At 40.6% G+C, this 23,463-nt stretch overlaps 1 long non-coding RNA gene across 2 annotated transcripts in view; it reads right to left on the bottom strand.

The window, feature by feature from the left end:
• Nucleotides 1-755: 755 nt before the first annotated feature.
• Nucleotides 756-23,463, bottom strand: part of LOC148055432 (uncharacterized) — a 37,157-nt gene continuing 14,449 nt past the window's right edge. The window contains exons 2-3 of one of the 2 annotated variants that reach the window (XR_015705356.1): nt 15,066-15,133; nt 756-11,166 (exon numbers count right to left, since the gene is read on the bottom strand). This is a non-coding gene — a long non-coding RNA (uncharacterized LOC148055432). Of the gene's footprint in view, nt 11,167-15,065; nt 15,163-23,463 lie in introns of both variants that reach the window. The other variant, XR_015705355.1, reaches the window with a different exon arrangement.

Genomic DNA, 23,463 nt, shown 5'->3' on the forward strand with positions numbered 1-23,463 from the left:
GAAGCAGCTCAAACCCCTTCATATGCTGCCAATATCTCTTTTTCAGTTGGAGTATAGCCAGCCTTGGATCCTCTGTATCCCTGACTCCAAAACCCTAGGGGTCGACCTCGAGTCTCTCCTGGTGCTTTCTGCCAGATGCTCCAGGTAGGGCCATTCTCCCCGGCTGCAGTGTAGAGCACATTTTTTACATCTTGTCCTGCCTGGACTGGCCCAAGGGCTACTGCATGAACTATCTCCTGTTTAATTTGTTCAAAGGCTTGTCGTTGCTCAGGGCCCCATTTGAAATCGTTCTTCTTCTGGGTTATTTGACAGAGTGTGATGGATTGGGGTGGGATGAGGGAGAGAATTAGAAGGGTAAAAGTGAGAAAACTCATGGGTTGAGATAAGAACAGTTTAATAATTGAAGTAAAATAAAATAAATAGTAGTAATAGTAGTAGTAGTAGTAATAATAATAATAACAATAACAATAATAATAATATAATCCAATAATAATATACAAAGCAAGTGATACACTGTGCAATTGCTCACCACCCACTGACCGATGCCCAGCTCGTCCCCAATCAGCAATCACTGCCCCCTGGCCAATTCCCTCAGTTTATATACTGAGCATGACGTCATATGGTATGGAATAGCCCTTTGGCCAGCCTGGGTCAGCTGTCCTGGCTGTGCCCCTTCCCAGATTCTTGGGCACCTGGCAGAGCATGGGAAGCTGAAAAGTCCTTGCCTAGTGTAAGCGCTACTTAGCAACAACTAAAATATCAGTGTGTTATCAACATTATTCTCATGCTAAATCCCAAACACAGCACTATACCAGCTATTGGGAAGAAAATTAACTCTATCCCAGCTGAAACCAGGACAGTAGTTATGTGTTGCTAATGCATTTTGGCTATAGGAAGCTATTGGTTTTCTTAGATGTAATTGAGGCTGAGTTTGTAGGGTCTGCAGCCAGCAGTGGTAGTGGTCAATGGTTTTTAACACACGTGCACAGAACAGAATTTTCTCACTCGTCTGTGTATATGTGCAAATATGTATTATAATACATGGAAGTACTTATTTATTCCTTGTTTAGTCAGGTTGTTTGTCCTGATATTAGACCTGAAGGTTATTTTTAAGTAAACACTCAATGTGTCCTGGAAGCAGCACAAGAACTTTCTCTCTTCATCTAAGTGGTACTCTTTTCTGTGTGAGACTTCCTGCCATTTCTCAGCATGCTGTCAGAGAGAGTGTTTTTTCTGTATTTTTCTCAGAAGATGAATCATTGAGATTATTCAGAAATGTCAACCTGGTTGTCACTGCAAAATGACACATTATATTCTCCAGGGTTCACTCTGGCTACTGCTGGAGTGTGAAGCTCCATTTGGCATGGCAGAGGCTTCCCTAAATGCTTACAGGTGCTGTGCAAAGCCATCCTCACTGAAGCCTGTCAAAATTGAACTAGTCACAGCTGATACATTCTTCCTGGGCCTGTGGCTGAATTTTTCTGGGTTTGTTTTTTATTTTGTGTGTGTTTTTCTCTCACTTATAGCCCATATTTGCATGCATTTTTCCTAGATAAGACCTCAAAGTAGAAAAAGGTAGCTACTTTCAGATGGAACCTGATCTGTTTATGAATGTTATTTATATCATGTGAAAGAACAAGAAGCAGAGCAATTCTTCTCTAAGCGTATATCCTACAGCATGCCAGTGTAGCATATTTTTCTGTTTATCTGGATTACGAAAAATTACATTTCATACAAATGTTGAAATGTTCCCGGGGGCACAAATGATTACACCATTTGCTATGCAGAACCTTTAAACTTCTGATTCACTACATGAGTAAACTTAATATTTTAGCGGAACTGTTTTGCTTGTTTATTTCTTTTACAGTCAATAACTAAGTTCTCATTTTGGAATGACTGAATGATAAAGTGGCAGTTAAAATTCTGTGTAGATAAATGTAAAGTAATGCATTTAAGGAAAACATCTTAATTTTACATTAAAAATGACAGGAACTGAGTGAATATTAATATTCAGGAATAATATTTTGGGATTACAGGAGTTCTGTAGGAGCATGAACTCATTACCCAATAAGACTTAACTCCCCTAAACTCCCAAAATATGTTAGGAATGAGAGGGAAAAGAACAGAACATAAACCAGAAAATATAATTTTACATGTATAAATCCATGGTATGTCTGAATTTTGAACACTGTGCAATTCTGATCTTGCCAACTCAGAAAGGTGTTGTAGAATGGGAAAAGATTTAGAGAGGACCAATAAGAATGAACAAGTTATGGAGTGGTGCGCATATGTGGCAAGCAGACAAGGGCATTTTTGGAATGGTGAAAAATAGAGGTCTATAGGCTCATAAGCGGCCAGGAGAAGGTGATTAGGGAATAACTGGAAATTGGTTACTGGCCCAAGGTTACCTATGGTTTGAACTAATACAACTGTTCTTCTGGAAGAACAGGAGGCCTTAGTATTGATACCTAAAAGACATAGAGTTTGCTTAGAATTTTCTGTTTAAATACACCAGTGACCTGAGCTACATTCAGACTAATGCAGTTTGGAAATTTGGATGAAATTTAATTTTAATGAAGGCTCTTCAAACTGCTGCAAAATTCTTCACAGACAGCAAATTCTTTTGGGGGGCATCAAGAGAAACATTGCTTTTAGTTTCTTTACCTTGTTTGTGGGTAAAGTATTGACCTTTCAGTTAATGAAATTTTGCCATACACTTCGATACTGCCTGGATTTTTTCCTTGGGTACTTTCAGACTGTGATATGAGGAGCTTCAGCTATGAAGCTGGAGTTGAATGTTGAACTAGATGTTGAACTTGCCTTCTCCCACCTTGTTCTGGGTGATAATTAATTAATCATCACAATCTGATGCCTCCAATTCTGTCTCTGATACACTAAGTACTGAGAAGGGAGGGGAAAGGGTAGGGGCTGGAGGCTAGGGAGAAACTATTCTTCATTTACCTGCTATAATCAATTAAAAAGTAGGTGAGTGACTGTCTAATTCCAAACATTAGCAGTCAAAGGGTGATCTGTCCATCTAAGAACATAAGGATAGGCATTTTTAAATTCTGATTAAAGCTTTGAATCACGTTTACTCAGTCAGGTCTTGAAGATAGGGATCTTGTCTTTAAAAGCTCACTGCTGTGTAAGTATGCAAGAGTAATAGCTTGCTACAGAAGATGCCAATTATGAAGTGGGTTCTATTTCAAAATCATTCTTCAAAAGACATTTTGAGTTACAATAGGATTTCACAGAAATAATCAAATCAACTTGTTTTCACAAGTAATGGGCTTTTTTTTTTAATCACAAATAAATTAGAGCTACTGGCTTTGCTGCCTATTGCTAAATCAGCCTGGAAGGACAGGAGTGAGTGATCAGGATTCACCACTGTACATATTCTAGTACTCCACTGGTTGAAATTGATTGCAACCAGAGTAGCAAATCACAAGCTCAAACATGGTTTAATAGTTAATAATGAATAAACAGGACCTTTTTTTTGTGAGGCCCCAGTTGACCACAAGAACCACCTTAGACATCAACATATTTTCTCACCCATCTTATCTGTGGCATCTTACCCATGGGGATGCAGAATTCTCTTCTCCTGCTTTCTGCTCTATTTTTGTAGTTGTTTAATCAACCACATTCCCCCAAGATGTCCTTTCCCCATGCCACAAATATGCAGTTTCTCAGGGCTAAATTAGCCACAGGAGAAAGACTCCTGTCCATAGTAGAAATAATAAAGTAATAAAAATGAGATAATTAAAATTTAAATGAGAGTAACATAGTTCAGGGAATTTGCAGAACTTTTTTTCATGATGTTTACTATTTGCATGATACATTTGCATTTAATTTCATATGTATTTAATTTTCTGCCCCACAAAAAGAAAACAATGAAGAAGAACTAAGGATAGATTCCACATTTTTACTCAACTTTTTAAAAAGTATTATTATATTTCTCTGTGTGCATCACTGAAGTAAATAATTCCATGGAACACAAAAAAAAATGTAATATTCAGTCATCATAAGGAATCTTTCTACAAACCAATTGCACTCAACTAATTTACATAAAGATAAAAGAGCACTACTTCTGAATTAAGGAGAGGGAAATAATCTTTCCTTTGAGACTCTAATTAAATCAGAAGATACCTCAATTTTCATCTACATTGCCTGATATATCAAATATTTCTAAAAAGTAATAAAGCTCCACAAAAGTTCTGGAATGTAACAATCCTCCCTGTAAATATTTTGATACAAATATAGAGGAGAAAGCTACAACAGTGAAGAAGAACCAATACTGAAGTACTGAACACAGCCACTCCTAGGAGAATAAAGTGTGCAAGTGAAGGGAGAAGTTTGTGCACAGGCATTTCTGCCTTTGGGCATAGAAAAGGACAGATGACTGTTCAGCACCTTTCCAGACTTGATTTTTCTGAACCTGTGAGTGCACATCCCAGCCTGGCAGGATGATAACACGGCAGTTACATCCCACACTTCTGTAGCCATAGTGTGCAGTCTTTCTGTCCTGGTTTCATGTGGGATAGAGTTAATTTTCTTCTTAGTAGCTGGTATAGTGCTGTGGTTTGGATTTAGGATGAGAATAATGTTGATAACACACTGATGTTTTGGTTGTTGCTGAGTAGTGTTTATACTAGTCAAGGACTTTTCAGCTTCCCATGCTCTGCCAGGTGCATAAGAAGCTGGGAGGGAGCATAGCTAGGACAGCTGACCCAGAATGGCCAAAGGGCTATTCCATACCATATGACATCATGCTCAGTATATAAGCTGGGGGAAGAAGAAGGAAGGGGGGGACGTTCAGAGTGATGGCATTTGTCTTCCCAAGTAACCGTTATGTGTGATGGAGCTCTGCTTTCCTGGGGATGGCTGAACACCTGCCTGCCGATGGGAAGTAGTGAATGAATTCCTTGCTTTGCTTTGCTTGCGCGTGTGGCTTTTGCTTTACCTATTAAACTGTTCTTATCTCAACCCACGAGTTTTCTCACTTTTACTCTTCTGATTCTCTCCCCCATCCCTTTGTGGGGGGAGCGAGTGAGCGGCTGTGTGGTGCTTAGTTGCTGGCTGGGGTTAAACCACAATACTTTCCCATTGGTGAACTCTTGAACATTTTGCGGTGGAAACATAGCCCACTTTTGGTTAGGTTTAAGTCTCTTACTGATAGGCTTGTGTTTTTATCCTTCCTTGATGTAGTTCTGCCTCAATATAGTTAGCAAGACAGACTGGATGGTATGCAGCCAGATTCTGGCTGCATATAGCTAATTTCCTGTAGTCAGGAGGCATCCCTCATCCTATACCTTAGTGTAATTCCTGTGCCAGGCACTTGCTAGAACCCAGTGTGCTGTAAGGATGGAGATATTCCCTACAAATGCTGGCTAGCAACTGATTCAAATTCTCCATGGCCCCAGAATTTTTGTTTGGATATTGGCAGCAAGGCAAAGCCAATCTCTAGGAAGTAGATTTTCTTCTATACAGCAGAACTTCGTTTGGACTTCGTATGAAGCAGGGATGCTATTTTTTTTCCAGCTTTTAATTAAAAACATGCTATTGTAAGTGAAAGGGTTGAATGAAGACATCAACAGAAAACATTTTTGTTCAAATACTCATTTTCATATAAAACTCATAGAAATTTACCTGTATTTATTATAAGAAAAAGGGAAAAGTTCCAGAATGAAACTGCAAAGATTATTTTATTCAGTTTTGAAGAAAAATACTGACTGGTTTTGTGTAATGAATGCTGGTCAGTTTTTAAGAGCCATCTCTTAAAAGTGGAGGGACAGGCAAGCAAGTGGGGCAGAAGGACTGCTTGACTGAGCAGGGATCTTCTTCTAGAACTTAGGTGGAAAAAGAAAGTGTATGGGCATTGGAAGCAAGGACAGACAACACGGGAGGACTACAGAGATGCTGTTTGCCACTGTAAGGAGAAAATTTGTTCAGCCAAAGCTCGATTAGAGTTCAAGCTGGCCAGCACTGTGAAGGACAACAAAAAGGGCTTTTTTAAATATGTGAACAGCAAAAGGAAGATCAGAGATAACATTGGTCCATTGCTTGATGAGGTCGGTCACCTCTCAAATAGGGACATAGACAAAGCAGAAACGTTTAATGCCTTCTTCACCTCTGTCTTCAACACCAGTGATGGGCCCTGGGATCCCCGGAGCCCTGTGTTGGAAGACTGTGACTGGGGGGATGATAAACTCCCAGCCAACTCTGAACTTGTTCGAGACTTGCTGCTCCAGCTGGATGCACATAAATCTATGGGGTCTGATGGGATTCATCCCAGGGTACTGAAAGAGCTGGCTGATGTCATTGCGGGACCTCTCTCCATTATTTTTCAATGGTCTTGGGAGTCTGGAGAGGTCCTAGTCAACTGGAAGCTGGCAAATGTTGTCCCAATTTTCAAGAAGGGTAAGAAGGAAGACTCTGGCAATTACAGGCCTGTCAGTCTCACTTCAGCATCTGGTAAAATTATGGAGAAGGTCATTCTGGGAGTTACTGAAAAACACTTGAGAGACAATGCAGTCATTGGTCATAGCCAGCATGGGTTCATGAGGGGAAAGTCCCGCTTAACCAAATTAATTTCCTTTTATGACAAGGTCACCCATCTAGTTGACCAAGGAAAGCCAGTAGATGTGAGGTTTTTGGATTTTAGCAAAGTTTTTGATACTGTCTCTCATAGTATCCTTCTGGATAAAATGTCCAGCACACAGCTAGACAAGTCCATAATACGATGGGTGAACAATTGGCTGATGGGTCAAGCTCAAAGAGTTATAGTAAATGGGGTTACATCAGGCTGGTGGCCAGTCACCAGTGGGGTTCCCCAGGACTCAATTTTAGGGCCAGTGCTCTTCAGTGTTTTTATAAATGATCTGGACGCAGGAGTCGAATGTACATTAAGTTTGCTGACGATACTAAACTAGGAATAGCTGTGGACTCCCTCAAGGGTAGAGAGGCCTTACAGAGAGATCTGGATAGACTAGAGAGCTGGGCAATCACCAACCATATGAAATTTAACAAGAGAAGTGCCGGATTCTGCACCTGGGACAGGGTAATCCTGGTTATACATACAAATTGGGGGACGAGAGGCTGGAGAGCAGCCCCGCGGAAAGAGATCTGGGGGTTTGGGTTGATGGCAAGTTGAATATGAGTCAACAGTGTGCCCTGGATGCCAAAAGGGCCAACCGTGTCCTGGGGTACATCAAAACAGCATAGCTAGCTGGTGGAGGGAGGTGATTGTCCCACTCTACACTGCACTGGTGTGGCCCCACCTCAAGTACTGTGTGCAGTTTTGGGTGCCTCAATATAAGGCCATCAAACTATTAGAATGTGTCCAAAGGAGTGTGACCAAGATGGTGAAAGGCCTCAAGGGCAAGGCTTATGAGGAGCGGCTGAGGTCACTTGGTTTGTTCAGCTTGGAGAAGAGAAGGCTGAAGGGTGACCTCATTGCAGTCTACAACTTCCTCAAGGGGGGCAGTGGAAGGAGAGGTGCTGATCTCCTCTCTCTGGTGACCAGTGATAGGACATGTGGAAATGGAATGAAGCCATGTCAGGGCAAGTTCAGATTGGACATTAGGAAAAGGTTCTTCACTGAGCGGGTGGTCGGTCACTGGAACAGGCTCCCCAGGGAAGTGGTCATGGCACCAAGCCTGTCAGAATTCAAGGAGTGTCTGGACGATGCTCTTAGTCATATGGTTTAGTTTTAGGTAGTCCTGCGAGGAGCAGGGAGTTGGACTTGATGATCCTCATGGGTCCCTTCCCACTTGAGATATTCTGTGATTCTGTGATGATACTTCCTCATTCTAATGTTGATTGTTACAGATAAGTGCATAAGTAGAGAAACAGTTCTCTGAAATGTGTGAGTGTTAGAAGTGACTGTCATTTCAAAGACATTCTCTCTATATATTGCTAGCCATGTATTCTAAAAATAAGCCTTAATCTGTATCTCTGATTTTCCTGTAGACTGCTAAGCAGCCAATATGTTGTCAAAGCTTCAAAACCTGCAGATAGTCTTCTGTTTTTGTGGCATGTCAGTAAAGAAGAAAGTAAATCTCTGAATACTGATCTGACACTTCCATCAAATCCAAGTTCTGTTTAACTGCATTGCTGAGAAATAAATTCTAGGGCATTTTTTTTAATGTGAACTCCCAGTTACCTTGCTCCTAGTGCCATCAGCTTGTCTAGTACTGGAAAAAAAATCCATCTATCAGATCAAATTATATTCTTCTTTGTAACAAAACTGATTGGATTTGCTGTTGTTGTTTTATAAACCATGCAGAGTGTAAGGAGTTTCATGGGCCTTTTATTTTGGGGAAAGGAAGAGTGGGCATTTTGGGTACTTCAGTTAGTTGGTTTTGCAATCATTCTTCAGTGAGCTGTTGCTAGCAGCTTCACTCTGATGTGGTTTTTAACACTGTTTGTACAGTTACAGATGATAAAGCAGAAGAAAGACCATGGAAAATAAGAGAAAACTTGATTTAACAAGCTTTGACTGATACATGATATTTGTGAGATCTAGATGTGAAAAATGCATTTAATTTTTGTAGCCAATGTTCATAACTTGTTAGATTTCTAATGACCTGAATGTGAACGAGATTTAAGGAATAACAGAAGAAAATAATTTTTTAAAATCTGTTTTCTTCTCCCATGTCTGACTTTCATCTTTCTCCATTTCTGATATCAGTGTATTTTGATTAGTTTCAATGGCATGTAATTGTAATTGAAATTAGTTTCAGTGGCATGACACACTTAAAATAGGTTATATAGTTATTTGTTGTAGAGTTCATGAAATTGCATATTAAATATCCAATTTGTTACTGAATATTTATCTCAGCCTCAGCTGCAGCATTTATTGGTCAGTCTCTCATTCTTCAACTTGAACTGTGACACGCAGGCTTTTACTAAATATATATATTAAGTTTCTGAGTGTTCAGTAGTGTTGACAAACCCATTTGGATGGCAAGAAATCCATTACAGCATGACAAACAGAAATGCCTGGATGCCAAAAAATGAATAAGAGGAACATATAGGATGAGAAAAAACCTCAGTGTTTCTCAGACTGTGCCCTACTTTATGCTAGTAATATTAAGAGACATAAAATGAGAGTAGGACTATAGCTTATTTTGTGCAAAAAAATGCAACAGTGCTGTGTGGGCCATCTGCTAAATTTTGTTGGTTTAGAACAACAATAAAAAATCTAGTCTTTTTAATGTGCAGATTTTGATTCACTCTCTCTCCCTTCTAAATTTTTATGTGCATTTTAGAGATGGAGTAAATACTAAAGTATTGCTTATAGACCTCTGAATTTCAGCCTTGAAAGCACTTTATCCCCCTCACTGAAAATACACAGATGCAGTGAAACACCTGATAAGCAGCTGTGAGTGTGCCTGTCCTCTTATAAACTTGTTCAGCTCATCCACCTGTTAGTGCTGTCCAAGTCTGAGACTCCTTTATTGAAAACACTTAATTTCTAATTACAGGTACAGTGTTGGTTTTCTGGTCTTTCAACTCACTGTAAGCTTAATGTATTTATAATTAGTTGGTGGATAAAGTCCTGAATGACAAGCTCTTCTTACATCAGCTGCCAGGAAGGCCCACAACCACCAAATAATAATCATGTGCTTAGAACTAGAAGATTATAATTTAGATATAGATAGAAAAATCAGATTCCCCAAAGTAAAGAAATGCCATATTTACTAGTGTCCATCCAAACTTACCACTCTTTAGTGGCCATCTGGTTCAGCCCTTGTGCAAAAGCAGGCAGAGTCCAGCTTGCACAGGGAAACAAGGAACTTCAGTTGCCACTATTTTAACGTAATTTGCTCAGATTTGTGTGGTTTTCTAAGAAAAAAGGTAATGACACATTTTAATGTTAAGCACTGTTAAGCATAAATGCCTTGTAGATCTAGAGCTCGCTGTGACTCCTGAAACCTTAATATGCACCCACTTAGCACTTGAACTACGGGATGGACCTCATAGCCATGTAGACTTACTCTGGTCTCCCTGCTCCCACAGCAGTTTCTGCAGCTATTGTAAGTGCAAAGTCTCAGCCATTTTGAGTGGGTGTTTCAAGTGGCCTTACCTTGGCAAAATCTTCCAAGCACAAGCAACAGAAGGAAAACACCATTTCCCCCTCCCCTTAAATCATCCTGCAAAATTTGAGTGAAATCTCATAGAATAAATTTAAAGACAAGTTGCCACCTGACAATTTCTACCTGCTGATTTTTAAAGGTTGGCAAAAGCATTGGCCTTCAGTACAATTCTCAAAGTAAAGCTTCCTGCAGAATCCTCTGCAGTGGAAAGTATCAGGTAATCAAAACATTCTACCAAATCTACCTTACAATAAAAGGAAATGATTAATACTTATGACTGAATTGAGAAAACTGTATCCAGAGTATTCAATAGAAATTCTGTAAAATGAGGGCTGGCAGTGTCGACCAGATAATATTTAAGTTCTTTGAAGATTAAAAATAGTTCTTTGTATGCTTGTGGTCTTATTCCTAGCATTAAGTTGTGATGGTGGTACAGAAGATTAAAGGATAGACTTGAACCAGAACCCTGCTTTTGATCCATCTTCCAGCCTCTGCATCCACCCACGTAAAATCTAGGAAATGTCACTGTGCTTTGATTGCGTGTGTGGACCTTTTTATGGACCAGGACTCCATTGTGCTAAGTGGTGTAAACACACACAGCAACAAAAAGTGGCTGTTCTGTAGAGACTTTCTGCTTTTACTGTATGTTGTGTTTGTCTCTGCAATAATTCAGTGCCTTCCAGTAGCGCACTGAGCAATGTGACTACCATCTGGCATATGTTTGTTCGCTCACTCTCTCCCCAGGGGGAGAAGTGCATGCAGTTGAGTGTTATGTTTCAGAATTTTTATACATAGATACTGACACATGCTGCTATATGTGCTTATGCTAGAAATGACAAGGACAAAAAATATTCTTTGCACTCGGAGTGAAAAATGGTGATGTTAAGGATGTTCCTTAGTTAATTCTACTTGTGCAGGGTCTTGAGAAAGATCTCCCTGTTGCATAAGAAGATGTTGCATTTTGAATTTAACACAGCATTTTCCCATCTTTCCTAGCCTCTAGTCACCTTCTGTCTTCAGTAAGGAGTTTCCAGGGGCTTCCATCCCTTTCTCCAGATGGTGTTGGGAGCTGAAGGGAAGAAAAGGGAAGAGGAAAAGTTAAATTTAAAAGTGTACATGCTCACAGAAATGAAATCTGTTCTTCCTGAGAGTAGGAAAAGTCATGATACAACAAATTCTCCACTCATTCACATCCTGTGCAATCCCATCTAAGACAAGATGTTCCATGTGTAAATATATGAAGTATTTGGTCTTTTTTTTCGTTACAAATGCATTAGTGCTTCCAAAACTTGGAATCAAGTATAAATGTACATCTTTGGTATTTGCTGAAACAAAACAAAACAGAAAAAATATTCATCATCATTCTTCACAAATGAGCCCAGAAGGGAGATAATAATTATTGAAAAATGAGTTGTTCAAAGTATGATCTTTTTTAATGTCCCAGAGTCTTACATATAAAGATAGTCTGTTACACTATTGCATTAGCCTAGCTGAAATGCTAGAGAAGAGTGTTTCTGACAAGATAGGCATCTATGTTTCTTTAGCTATTTCATAATATAGACAGGTGTCATGTGGAATATGTGTACTTATGCTTCAAAAGGGAAAGAAACCTACTGCTTAAAGATTTTTTTCCAAAGGGAATTTCCAGAAGACTTCTGAAGAAGTCAACATAAGTTCACTTGTAGTCTTTCAGAAGCCTCAGGATGTGCTGTAATCAAGTGATCTCTTCGTGTATTCTAAGTGGATGGGATCTCTATCAGTTCCTTAACTCTTTTCCTTTGTAGCTATTTTTTATTGCTTCACAGCCTTTCCGTGGAAGCTGTATATTTATAGAATCATAGAATCATTAAGGTTGGAAAGGACCTCTGAGATCGAGTCCAACCTGTTAACCTAACTGCCTGGTCTACCTCTAAACTATGTCCCTAAGTACTACATCCACACGTTTTTTGAATACTTCCATATGCTTTTACAAAAATCTCCTATTACAACATTTTTTCCCCCCCTGTGGATTGGTTGTTTATGAGTTTAGCAGCAGAAATTGGTGATTAACCCATTATTAACAATTTGATAGGAGTGGAGTGATTCTGATAAAAGTATGATATATGGGGCAAAGCAGGTCACCAGGAGACAGCACTTTGAAATTACATACTGAATTCTGCCAGTAAATCCCTATGTGGTTTTAAACACATTACTTAGCTTTGCTGTAGCTGAGTTTACCCATCTGTACATAAAACACATAACCATATCTAACAGACATGCTACTTGCGCATTTTGGTTTCTGTAAATGAAGGTTTTCTCTTAAATCTTTGCTAGGCTTTTAGAGAGCAAAATAATTTGGAACAATTTTTATGATACTTTTGTTGCTCAAGATATAAGCTAGGAGCTCCTTCTTTCAAAGGTCATAAAAAGTTAGGTGCCTTCAGTTTACTGTCAATTTAAAATTGTGATTTTTCAAAATCTCACATAAAAGCTTTTATTTTTCAAGAGTGATGCTGCGGATTTTCATCAGCTCTTGTAGTTAGTGGTGAGATAAACTACAAAAAACATTAAGAGCTTTCCCTAGGGCACAGAATAGAGAGTTTCCTGTAAACTTTGTTATGAATTACACAATCTGATCCTTAATCCCAATTTAATCCCATAAAATTAGCTTTAGTTTTATTATTAAATGTGGAAGCACTGTTGTAGGTGGATGGCTTCTTACTTCTGCTATGGAAATCAAGTTCTTTATAATTATGCATGGAAGACTGTATTTTATAACACTGTTTATAAGTATTGTTATCTTCTCTGTGTCCTCTAATTTAGGTGGTTATGCCAGAGCAGTTGAGCATCCTTCTACATTTTTTTGTTCTGTTTTATTTGCCTGCTATGGATTTTTTGCAAATATAGTTTTGTCGTGTATTTTGCCTCATGCTCTTGTCATTATATTTGTCACAGGACTAATAGATTCTGCTCCTTACCCTCTGATTCACTCGGATGCATTAAGAAATGACAATCTAGGGTTTAACTAGATTAATGCCCCTTTCACATGGTAAACCACAAACCAGTGCCTTTATATGCACTGGTGGAATCATCACTTAACTTCTGTTTCAGTGTTTGAAACTGTTTATTCCTCTTCCAGTAAGGGTAAAATATAGGGAACAATGATGTCCTCTGTGTGCTGAAGTTTTGTAATAAGAAGCTACATACTTTTGAAACTATCATCTTTCAAATCTCTAAGCCCCAGATACAAGCCTGTATACCAATTGTGAAAGTCTGCAAAATAGGGATCTGCACTGAGGCCCCATCATCTGTTCTTTCTTTCTGGGTCCTGATCCATCATCTCCTGCGTACATGTATTGCACAGATATTGGGAGCTTTAATTTCCTCAGCCTTTGGCTACCAGCTATACTCTTTGTCTCTTTTATGCTAGCAACATTGTTTGTTTCTTGGGTATACAAAGATCTGGCACAAGAGGGTATTTACTTACTTAACACATGCTGTAGCCTCATGGGTGCTTCTTTAGGATGTAGGACTTGAAAGATTAAATAAGGCCTATCTAGAAACAGAGCTTCTCACTTCCTGGGCAAGCACACTCTTTATTACATGTATTGAACGATGTCGTGGTTTAACCCCAGCAAGCAACTAAGCACCATGCAGCCGCTCGCTCACTCCCCACCAGTGGGATAGGGGAGAGAATCAGAAGGGTAAAAGGGAGAAAACTCGTGGGTTGAGATAAGAACAGTTTAATAACTGAAGTAAAATAAATTAGAACAGTTAAATAGGCAAAGCAAAAACCGTGCACGCAAACAAAACAAAACAAGGAATTCATTCACTACTTCCCATGGGCAGGCAGATGTTCAGCCATCCCCAGGAAACCAGGGCTCCATCACGCGTAACGGTTACTTGGGAAGACAAACGCAATCATGCCCAATGTCTCCCCCTTCCTTCTTCTTCCCCAACTTATATACTGAGCATGACGTCACATGGTATGGAATAGCCCTTTGGCCAGTCTGGGTCAGCACCCCCCCCCCCCCCCCCGGCTGTGCCCCCTCCCAGCTTCTTGTGCACCTGGCAGAGCATGGGAAGCTGAAAAGTCTGTGAGTGCCAGTGTGAGCGCCACTTAGCACCTATTTAGCAACAGCTTAGCACTACTTAGCAAGAACCAAAGCATCAGTGTATCATCGACATTGTTCTCATCCTAAACCCAAAACACAGCCCCATACCGGCTACCAAGACGAAAATTAACTCTATCCCAGCTGAAACCAGGACAAACGAGAAATGGGCACTACTTTTGAATCCAGCTATGTTGTAACACGAGTGCATATGAATACATGTATTCATATCACTCTTTGAGCACATCTAGAAAACCAGGCCTTCAGTAGGGTGAAGGCACGGGGAAAGTTAGAGTGAGTGTTATCGCATTTGGAAGTAGACATCTAAAATAGCCTGGTAAGTCATGGCCTAGAATTGCCTATTTCTCTTCAGTGGCTCTGAAGAGAGCCAAGTGAACTAGTTGAGGGGTCTTCATTATGGGTGAGGAGAACCTCAACTTCTGTTTCTGGGTTTGAAAAGGCCATAGGTGTGAGAGATAGATACTCATGCGCCTGCTTTGTCCACTCAGCTCAGGAAGGATTCATAGTCGTGGCACATCTATGTTAGGAAAGTTTGGCTGTCCCTCTGACACTCAAGCAATTAGATGTGGGGAGGGAATTAGTTTCTACTCCTGAAATCAATAGGTCCGTCAAGAGATGTACTTAAACCCTGTTCCAGAGAAAGCTGGGTAATCCAGTGACAACCATGGTAGGTCTGGTTTTAAATTGGTGTGCTACAGAACTGATATGGAGGAGGATAGTGACTTAAAGACACCCACTTCAACCAGAGTAAAAAGTGAATATTATAAGGCAATTTCATTCTAAGTGGGGTAATCTGAAATCTATGGAAAGTGGCAGAAGGTGCTGGAGAGAGATGACAAAATGCTGAACTGCTTACCTTGGTTCAGTGTTTCATGATCCACACCAACGATGCCGTGACTCTCATTTCCCAGCACACTCCAGCACCTTCCAGGAAGAGTGTTCCTAAGAAGTTGCTCATTATTTTGAAAACAAATGAATTATCTTTTTAAAGTTGTACATAATTCTATGTATTTATAATTTTAAATTCTATGTATTTATAATTTTATATATACATTTCTAAAATGCTACAGATAAATTTTCAGCTGGTTCTTTAGATGTATCATATCTGGGCATTGTTAATTCACAACAGAGATGGGTCATCTTTATTCAAATAAAAGCGGTATCAAAATCATGGAATGATGCTGCCAGATATGCCATTTCCAGCATAAAACATGGTTTTCTGTTGAAATGAATGAAAACCTTCTCTAATACGATTACAATTGTGGGAGCATTTGTCAGACAGTACGCAAACCAGAGATTTCTTTATGATGATCCATTACAGTTCATTCTAAATCAGCTATAAATATTACCAAGCAGTTCCATTTAAATTGTTATTTGCTACTGTCAGTCTAGGTCTTTCACAGATGAATTTTGTCAGAATAAAGAGCTGACAGCACTTTTTTAAACTGAACTACAGAAGTTGAGGTTATAGTCCGTAATTTCCAGTGTCCTTCCATACCCTTAATATCTGCTGGGTGAAAACTGTTAATTAATTTGGCACTTTTATCCACTTTCGCCCTTGAAGGTTGTAAATGGGGCTTGAGTTCTTTTAAGCCAAACAAGATAAAACTGAACATCTAGCCTGGGAAAGCTTGACAAAATGTGTGTGAGCTTTACTTAAAAAAAAATTTTAAAAGTTCCCAATTTGTTAAAAATATCTGAGTGTCTTATATGTGAAAGAAGGATGTGACTAGGGAAGTAACTGAAGTAAGAAAGAGCTCTGTTGTGTTCAACACTTATAATAATGGCTAGATACACTATCACTCTTTTCCACTTTTTGAGGAATGCCTGGTAACTCAGAAGGGAAATGATCAGCCACTGATGGCCTTTAAATGAACTCCAAAGTACTATTAAACCTTATATGCTCTACAGAATGCAGTCATTCCTAATAGTGACTGTCCTCGGCTTTTACAACTGAATTGAGTGAGTTAACTATCATTTTTTTCTTTTCTGTCTTTCTGCTGAACTCTACTAAAGACCAGTGTGCTGTAAGGTAGCTGTGCTTGCATTCCCCTGAGAGGCCTGATGCTGTGAGTATTCTTGAGGAAGACTACTAAATATTGGCAGGATCAGGACCGTCACTAATTTTAACTCTGGTCTTTTTCTTTTGGGAAAGGTATGTGCTGCAGTCTGCCTATTATAGAACTCCCCTATTCAATTCCTTTAGCAGGAAGTGGGAAGCCTCTTCAATTTCTTCATAGATGTATCTTCTGCTTTGTCCAGAAGTACCCTGCCCACCATGCTGTCAGCTTTTCTGATTGGAAATCACTCTCCATTTCCTTTTTTGAAGCCAAGGCAATGTAAAGCAAGGAATGAAAGAGTGCTTTGAAGTAGGGCCAAGTGTTAAAGCAAGAGAGTCAGCAGAGACTACTGTTCCTCCCTCTTCTGCTACTTCTAGCCCTTTCCCCCTACATCCCTCATTTCTCAACTAAACAACGCATGGGCATGAGCCCTAACCACCAGGTGGGAGGTGAGTTGGTCTGTCTCCAGAAAATGGGATGGCCAAGTTTGTAGTCATAATTGATTTTTAACATTTGCCAAATTTGCCTGAATTGTTGCCAGCATGAAGAGAAGGGAAGGGAAGGGAAGGGAAGGGAAGGGAAGGGAAGGGAAGGGAAGGGAAGGGAAGGGAAGGGAAGAGAAAAGAGAAGAGAAGAGAAGAGAAGAGAAGAGAAGAGAAGAGAAGAGAAGAGAAGAGAAGAGAAGAGAAGAGAAGAGAAGAGAAGAGAAGAGAAGAGAAGAGAAGAGAAGAGAAGAGAAGAGAAGAGAAGAGAAGAGAAGAGAAAGCCTGGATAGTAACTAGTCATTCATCAGAGACCAGTGTTTTCTTCCATACTGTTTATGTGTTTTAGTCATTGGATTACAATAACTGGACATAACTTTTGGGGCTGTCTGAGCCCTTGTACCTTGTGTACTGCTTTGTGCTCACTCTACTTCCATAAAGGTTACATTTGTTGCTGTTCAGTGGCCCAAACTAAATAAGAGTCTTGAAGTTTGTAGTTAAGGATTCATTTTAGGAGATGTGGATTTGTTAGGCTGAGGAGGGAACTGAACTTGCCTTTCTTTGCTTTAAAAAGAACATCATATAAACAGTACACACTGTCATGCTCGTTTAGAAGTCCAGAGTGACATCTACAGGTTTTTTTTGGAAAAAATAGACTGAAATGTTATGCAGGAGTGAATGGGGCATGCCCGCTTAAAAGGCGAAAACCCACTGGATCCCACTAATAGGTCTGGGAGAAGGTCTCTGAAGAAGGTCAGCAGACCACTGTGAAGGCAGGCTTGATGGCATGTCTTCTTCTTTCATACAAAGGGAAAGAGCCTGCAGTCATGTGGAGGTGATTCTGTACTCCCATGCTAGAAGCCTGTGTGCCCATCTTCCTCATCTCTTCCCCATATGGGGAGTCCATGTCCTCGAGGATGGTATCAATGCACAGAAGCTGAAATATCACACTTCCTATCAGAACAGACTGGATACAAAAAGCTAGTGATTGTGCAGTTAACAGTCAGGGACAGGGAAGGCAGATAGCGAGCAGATACTTGTGACTTCTCAAAAGAAGCAAGAAAGATCTGGAATAACATCTCCTCAATTATACTTTTGTTTTCATAATAACTTGAAACTCTCTATTTAGTGTTGCCACTCTCTCCAACTAATTAAAGTGTCAATTCTTATTTTTCTTTTTCATAGGACTGGTTATGCTAATTTTCAGCTACCTGATAACAATAAATAATTTACAGTTCTACAGAGACGTGTCTTTTACTGCTTGAGTAGTGGCTTGACAACTTGTTAAGTGGGAGCTGAGTAATTGGAAACTGAGAAAATCCTATGGTGGCAGCAGGAAATTTTATGATTTAAAAGAAGCTTGTGATAAGCCAAGAAAAAAGCATTAGGTTTAATACCCTTTAAGCACAGTTTCAAGGAAAAATTCTGCTCACTGTGCTGGTCCAAGGGGCTCAGAGTAGAGTTCTAGCAGTGTGAGAGGGAAGTGGACACTTCAAATATAGCCTATTGATCCAGGTTAGCAAAAATGAAAATAGCTGTAAATAAAAAAGAGAATGACTTAAGCTAGAGAAATAGTCTCTGTTTTACATTTTACTGCATTTAAGTATGACTCAGTCTTCAGATCTCTGAAATTGGTGATTTATTTCTACTGAGTGTTAGTAGTCTCCATTACTAAAACATTAAAAGAAACTATTTTAAAGTGTGTATAAATGTATGTATAAATGCATATAAAGGAATAAATTTAAACTTCAGTTTCTAGAAAGTCATTCTGTACTTGTGGAGTAAGAGCTACCAGTTGGCAGAACACATAATATAGTATTTCTGGAAAGCAGCATGTAATCCTACTTTAGGTGTAAGTCTCCATACAGTCAGTCTTGACTGCAAGTAGTATAATACGAAACTACTGGATACTAGAAGCTCATTTTTCATAAAAAAAATATTGGGAAAGCAACCAAAATTATTTTCTCATGGTCTCAGCCAAGTCCCTGTACACTGAATAAAGATTCACTTTCTTCTGGGGATAAGAGTCAATTAGATTCTCAGAGCTGTTTCTTGTTGGAGCAGTTATTTCCAGAGCCTGCCATCAACATCTTAGTACCTGGAATGGTTTCACAGAGATAACTGCTCTTTTTATGTGCTAATTCATGTTTGACTAGCACAGCATTTGCAGCTGACTATCTTTTTGTGATGATAGCTGAATCCACTGAACTATCCACCAGTTTGTTCTCCAAATGATTACTGTATAACTAGCAGAATGTATTTACATACTTCTGGGCAATAATTATAACATATGAGTTGATCCCTCTTTATACAGTTTTAATACAGCCAAATACACTAGCTGCAAAATAAAACATATGTATATCTATGATAGGGAGATCTGTGTGTTCTATGACAGGCATTTGCTATTTACAACCAATTTGTTGAATGCAAGAATCAATATTTAATCAGAACCTCCAATAGTCTATCTACAAGTTTCATAAATCATGATCCAGTTTCAGAAAATGCAATCTGAGGCCCTCTGACACTTCAGAAAGTAGGAAATACTGTACACAACCTAGGTTGTCAAATGTGAAAACCAGAAAGTCTGATTAGCTATTTGTACTGTTGGAACGCTGACTTGAATAATACAACCAGCTGCTTTTTCCCCTTTCCAAGGAAATGGGAGAAATATCTAATCTGACTAGATCTGATTTTTAGGTCTCAAGCATCTGTGTGCTGGATCAGCATCCCACAGTCTATCTCCAGAAAAAAATGCAGCATTTGGCTGCCTGGGGAAACTGTCCCAGAAACAGGGGAACCTCAAATTAACTCCCAGCTTGGTCACTGGCTTCTCCTCTCCATATTGCTCACTCCCCTCCCTGTGCTAATTCTCCCATGCCACTTAGGGTCGCCGCACATCTGACAATGTAGGCATGGGGTGTAGATGTCTTTCTGTGTGTAATAATTATTAATTATTAACTGTGTGTAATAATTCCCTGCAGGCTGTTTTTCTTTGCTGGGTAGCTCAAGCAGTGCTGGTTCCTATGCCCTGTTGTTCCCCTGTGCAGGAAAGGGAGAGCCTTATGTCTCCAGTGCTGCTGAAAACCTTCCTATTGAAAGGAGCGGTTGCAGGGCAGCAATTGAAATTCCTCAGCTGTTGTGCTGGGTATGCGCTGAAGGCTGAGCTGTGTTGATTTCATCAAGAACTGCTTCACACTCATAAGCATTCATCGATGTTTTCCGCTGTGTGGGACATGTCAGGGATTTGTGCTTTGATTGGATTAGTGTCTGGTTGGTGGTTACAGCATATGGGCAGCCCTAATTCTTTCAAAATCTTTTGAAGTGTCTTCTGAAAAAAACATTGTTAGGAATTGGACCAAATGAGACACAGATCTTAAAATGCTGGGTGAGAGAAAGGTCAGAGTAGTTTGAAACTTGAATGATTAGTATTTAACATCCAGCTGTGATCTCTAATGTCATGCAACTTGTCAGTAAGGAAGTTTGGTTTGAGACATCTATGCATTACAGAGGATGTATTTACTCATATGCAGCAGATAGAAATGGGTACTGATTGTTGGGATTTTTTCTTTTTTTTTTTTTTAAGTGGATTTACAAAATTTAGGGGGAATGATTCTTTTGCTGTGTTCCTGTGCAAGTGTGAGGAACTGTACCTTCCTGTTGCACTGGCTGCACCCATGCCAGGGTGGAGGGAGGTGAGAGTGGGTGGTAGCAGTGGAGGATGAAAGAGGGACATGGCAAGGGGAACAAGAAGGAATGTTGGGGCTGAGATGCTGAAGGAGAGAGGCAAGGAAATGAAAGGACAGGCAAACCAGGATGAGAGGGATGAACACAGGTAACCAGGCCAGACAGTCAGAAAAGAGGGTGATTTCCAACATGTGATTTTCAAACAAATTTCAAAGTCAAGTTACCATGCCAAGATATGGAAAGCCAATCTAACAGGTCACTGTCACTTTGAGCAGCTGGTTATATCTTCTTGTCTCAAGGGGAAAGGGCTGGAAAGCATGTCCTATGAGGAGCAGCTAAGGACTCTGGGCTTGTCCAGTTTGGAGAAAAGGAGGCTGAGGGGTGACCTCATTTCTCTCTACAGCTTCCTGAGGAGGGGAAGTGGAGAGGGAGGTGCTGATCTCTTCTCCCTGGTATCCAGTGATAGGACGTGCAGGAATGGTTCAAAGCTGCATCAGGGGAGATTCAGACTTGACATTAGGAAGCATTTCTTTACCGAGAGTCTGGTCAAACACTGGAACAGGCTTCCTAGAGAGGTGGTCGATGCCCCAAGCCTGTCAGTGTTTAAGAGGCATTTGGACAATGCCGTTAACAACATGCTTTAACTTTTGGTCAGCCCTGAAGTGGTCAGGCAGTTGGACTAGATGATTGTTGTAGGTCCCTTCCAGTTGAAATAGTCTAGTCTAGTCTAGTCTAGTCCAGTCCATTCCCTGTCCATCTCTGCCATGTGGTCCTGCCACTCATGACTGCTGTGGTGCTCACTGGTCCCTTCTGTGGCTGCTCCACTTCACAAATACAGCAGAAAAATAATCTAGAAAAAAACCCAGGGTAGTCTTCTGCTGAGACAGTGAGTTGAATCAGCCTGCAGAAGGGTTCAGTCAGTGCCTGAGCTGGCTCAAGGGAGGAAATAATCTGGAATGGGGATGAGGAGTGGGAGTGTGAAGAACAAACAGGAAGGGATGGGATGGGATGGGATGGGATGGGATGGGATGGGAGGGAAGCAACACTTCTCCCCTTTTGGTGACAGCGAGCCACATGATAGACTCAGCCACTTGTAGAGATGCATCCTGAGTCTAATTAATGCTCTAAAATAATTTGTAGGAAAGCTGAATCCCACACTTTTCTATTCAAGATTAAACATGAAAGCAATCTGGAAACATATCAGCAGAAATCACAGACCTTGACACTATTGCAGTATTTGCAAATGCAGAGTCTGTTGTGGGGAAAAGGTGCTTTCTTGTGAGATGGCATTGATAGCTGTTCAGCAGAATTCAAAAATGCAAGGCATTGATGATATGAAATGAGTACCTGTCTATTTTTCTCTTCATTTTCCTCCCTGCAATTCCTGCCATCAGTAACCTCAGAGAATGCTTTTGCACTTGTTCAGATGAAACCTCTAAATCATTTCCAGTGTGCTTTCCCCTAGCAATTATAAGTATATGGGTCTGTACAAGAGCTTTGCCAGACATAACCATTCTGTTTTGCTGAGCTTGGAGCAAACCATTTTTTGTATGTGTGTGTGATTTACAAGTTTGAATGTATTGGGTTTGCATGGCAAGGCGGGGGGGGGGCGCAACGGGGGTAGTTTCTGTGAGAAGATGCCAGAAACTGCCCCCATGTCTGATAAAGCCAATGCCAGCCGGCTCCAAGACAGACCCGCCGCTGGCCAAAGCTGAGCTAATCAGCAATGGTGGTAATGCCTCTGTGATAACATATTTAAGAACGGGGGGAAAAACTACTGTGTGACAGCAGCTGAGAGAGAGGAATGAGAATATGTGAGAGAAACAACTCTGCAGACACCAAGGTCAGTGGAGAAGGACGGGGAGGAGGTGCTCCAGGCGCTGGAGCAGAGATTCCCCTGCAGCCTGTGGTGAAGACCGTGGTGACACAGTTTGTCCCCCTGCAGTCCATGGAGGTCCATGGTGGAGCAGATATCCACTTGGAGCCCGTGGAGGACCCCACGCTGGAGCAGGTAGATGTGCCTGAAGGAGGCTGTGACCCTGTGGAGAGGAGCCCACGCTGGAGCAGGTAGATGTGCCTGAAGGAGGCTGTGACCCTGTGGAGAGGAGCCCACGCTGGAGCAGTTTTCTGGCAGGACCTGTGATCCTGTGGGTGACCCATGCTGTAGCAATCTGTTCCTGAAGAACTGCACCCCATGGAAAGGACCCACATTGGAGAAATTCATGAAGGACTGTCTCCCGTGGGAGAGACCCCATGCTGGAGCAGGGGAAGAGTGTGAGGAGGAAGGAGCAGTAAAGACAACGTGTGATGAACTGACTGCAACCCCCATTCCCTGTCCCCCTGTGCTGCTTGGGGGGAGGAGGTAGAGAAAATCGGGAGTGAAGTTGAGCCCAGGAAGAAGGCAGGCGTGGGGGGAAGGTGTTTTTAAGATTTGTTCTTATTTCTCATTACCCTACTGTGACTTTTGATTGGTAATAAATTAAATTAATTTCACTGAGTCGAGTGTTTCACCCGTGACAGTAATTGGCAAGTGATCTCTCCCTGTCCTTATCTTGACCCACGAGTCTTTTGTTGTATTTTCTCTCCCCCTGTCCAGTTGAGGAGGGGGAGTGATAGAGCAGCTTGGTGGGCACCTGTCTTCCAGCCAAGGTTAACCCACCACATTTAATTACTTGAGTAACTTAGGGTTTAGGTTCAAAGCTTTCCTGGTTTCAGTCATGGACATTAAATTGGCTCCTGCTCATTCAAACCCCAAAGTAAATCTCTCAAATGTGTTTTTAGTTCTTAGTGTGCTAGGGCATATCTCACTGTATCATCGTCATGTCTGTTTGTTAGACTCTGGGCCAGATTCTGCTCTGAACAGAACTAGTGCAAATCTGAAATAATGTCAGTGAAATTAAACAGCTTGTGAAGTTTTAACAGAAGTGCAATTGTTTTCAAGATTTGCACCTGATACAACCAAATCTTTGTAAGGTTGGAGGCCTTGTATCTTTGATATGCTAGGAAACAAACAGAGCTCTGAGAGACA

This window comes from Nipponia nippon, unplaced genomic scaffold (assembly GCF_047370975.1).
Source record: "Nipponia nippon isolate SJK-2023a ecotype South Korea unplaced genomic scaffold, ASM4737097v1 scaffold_22, whole genome shotgun sequence".
Taxonomy (NCBI): Eukaryota; Metazoa; Chordata; class Aves; order Pelecaniformes; family Threskiornithidae; genus Nipponia; species Nipponia nippon.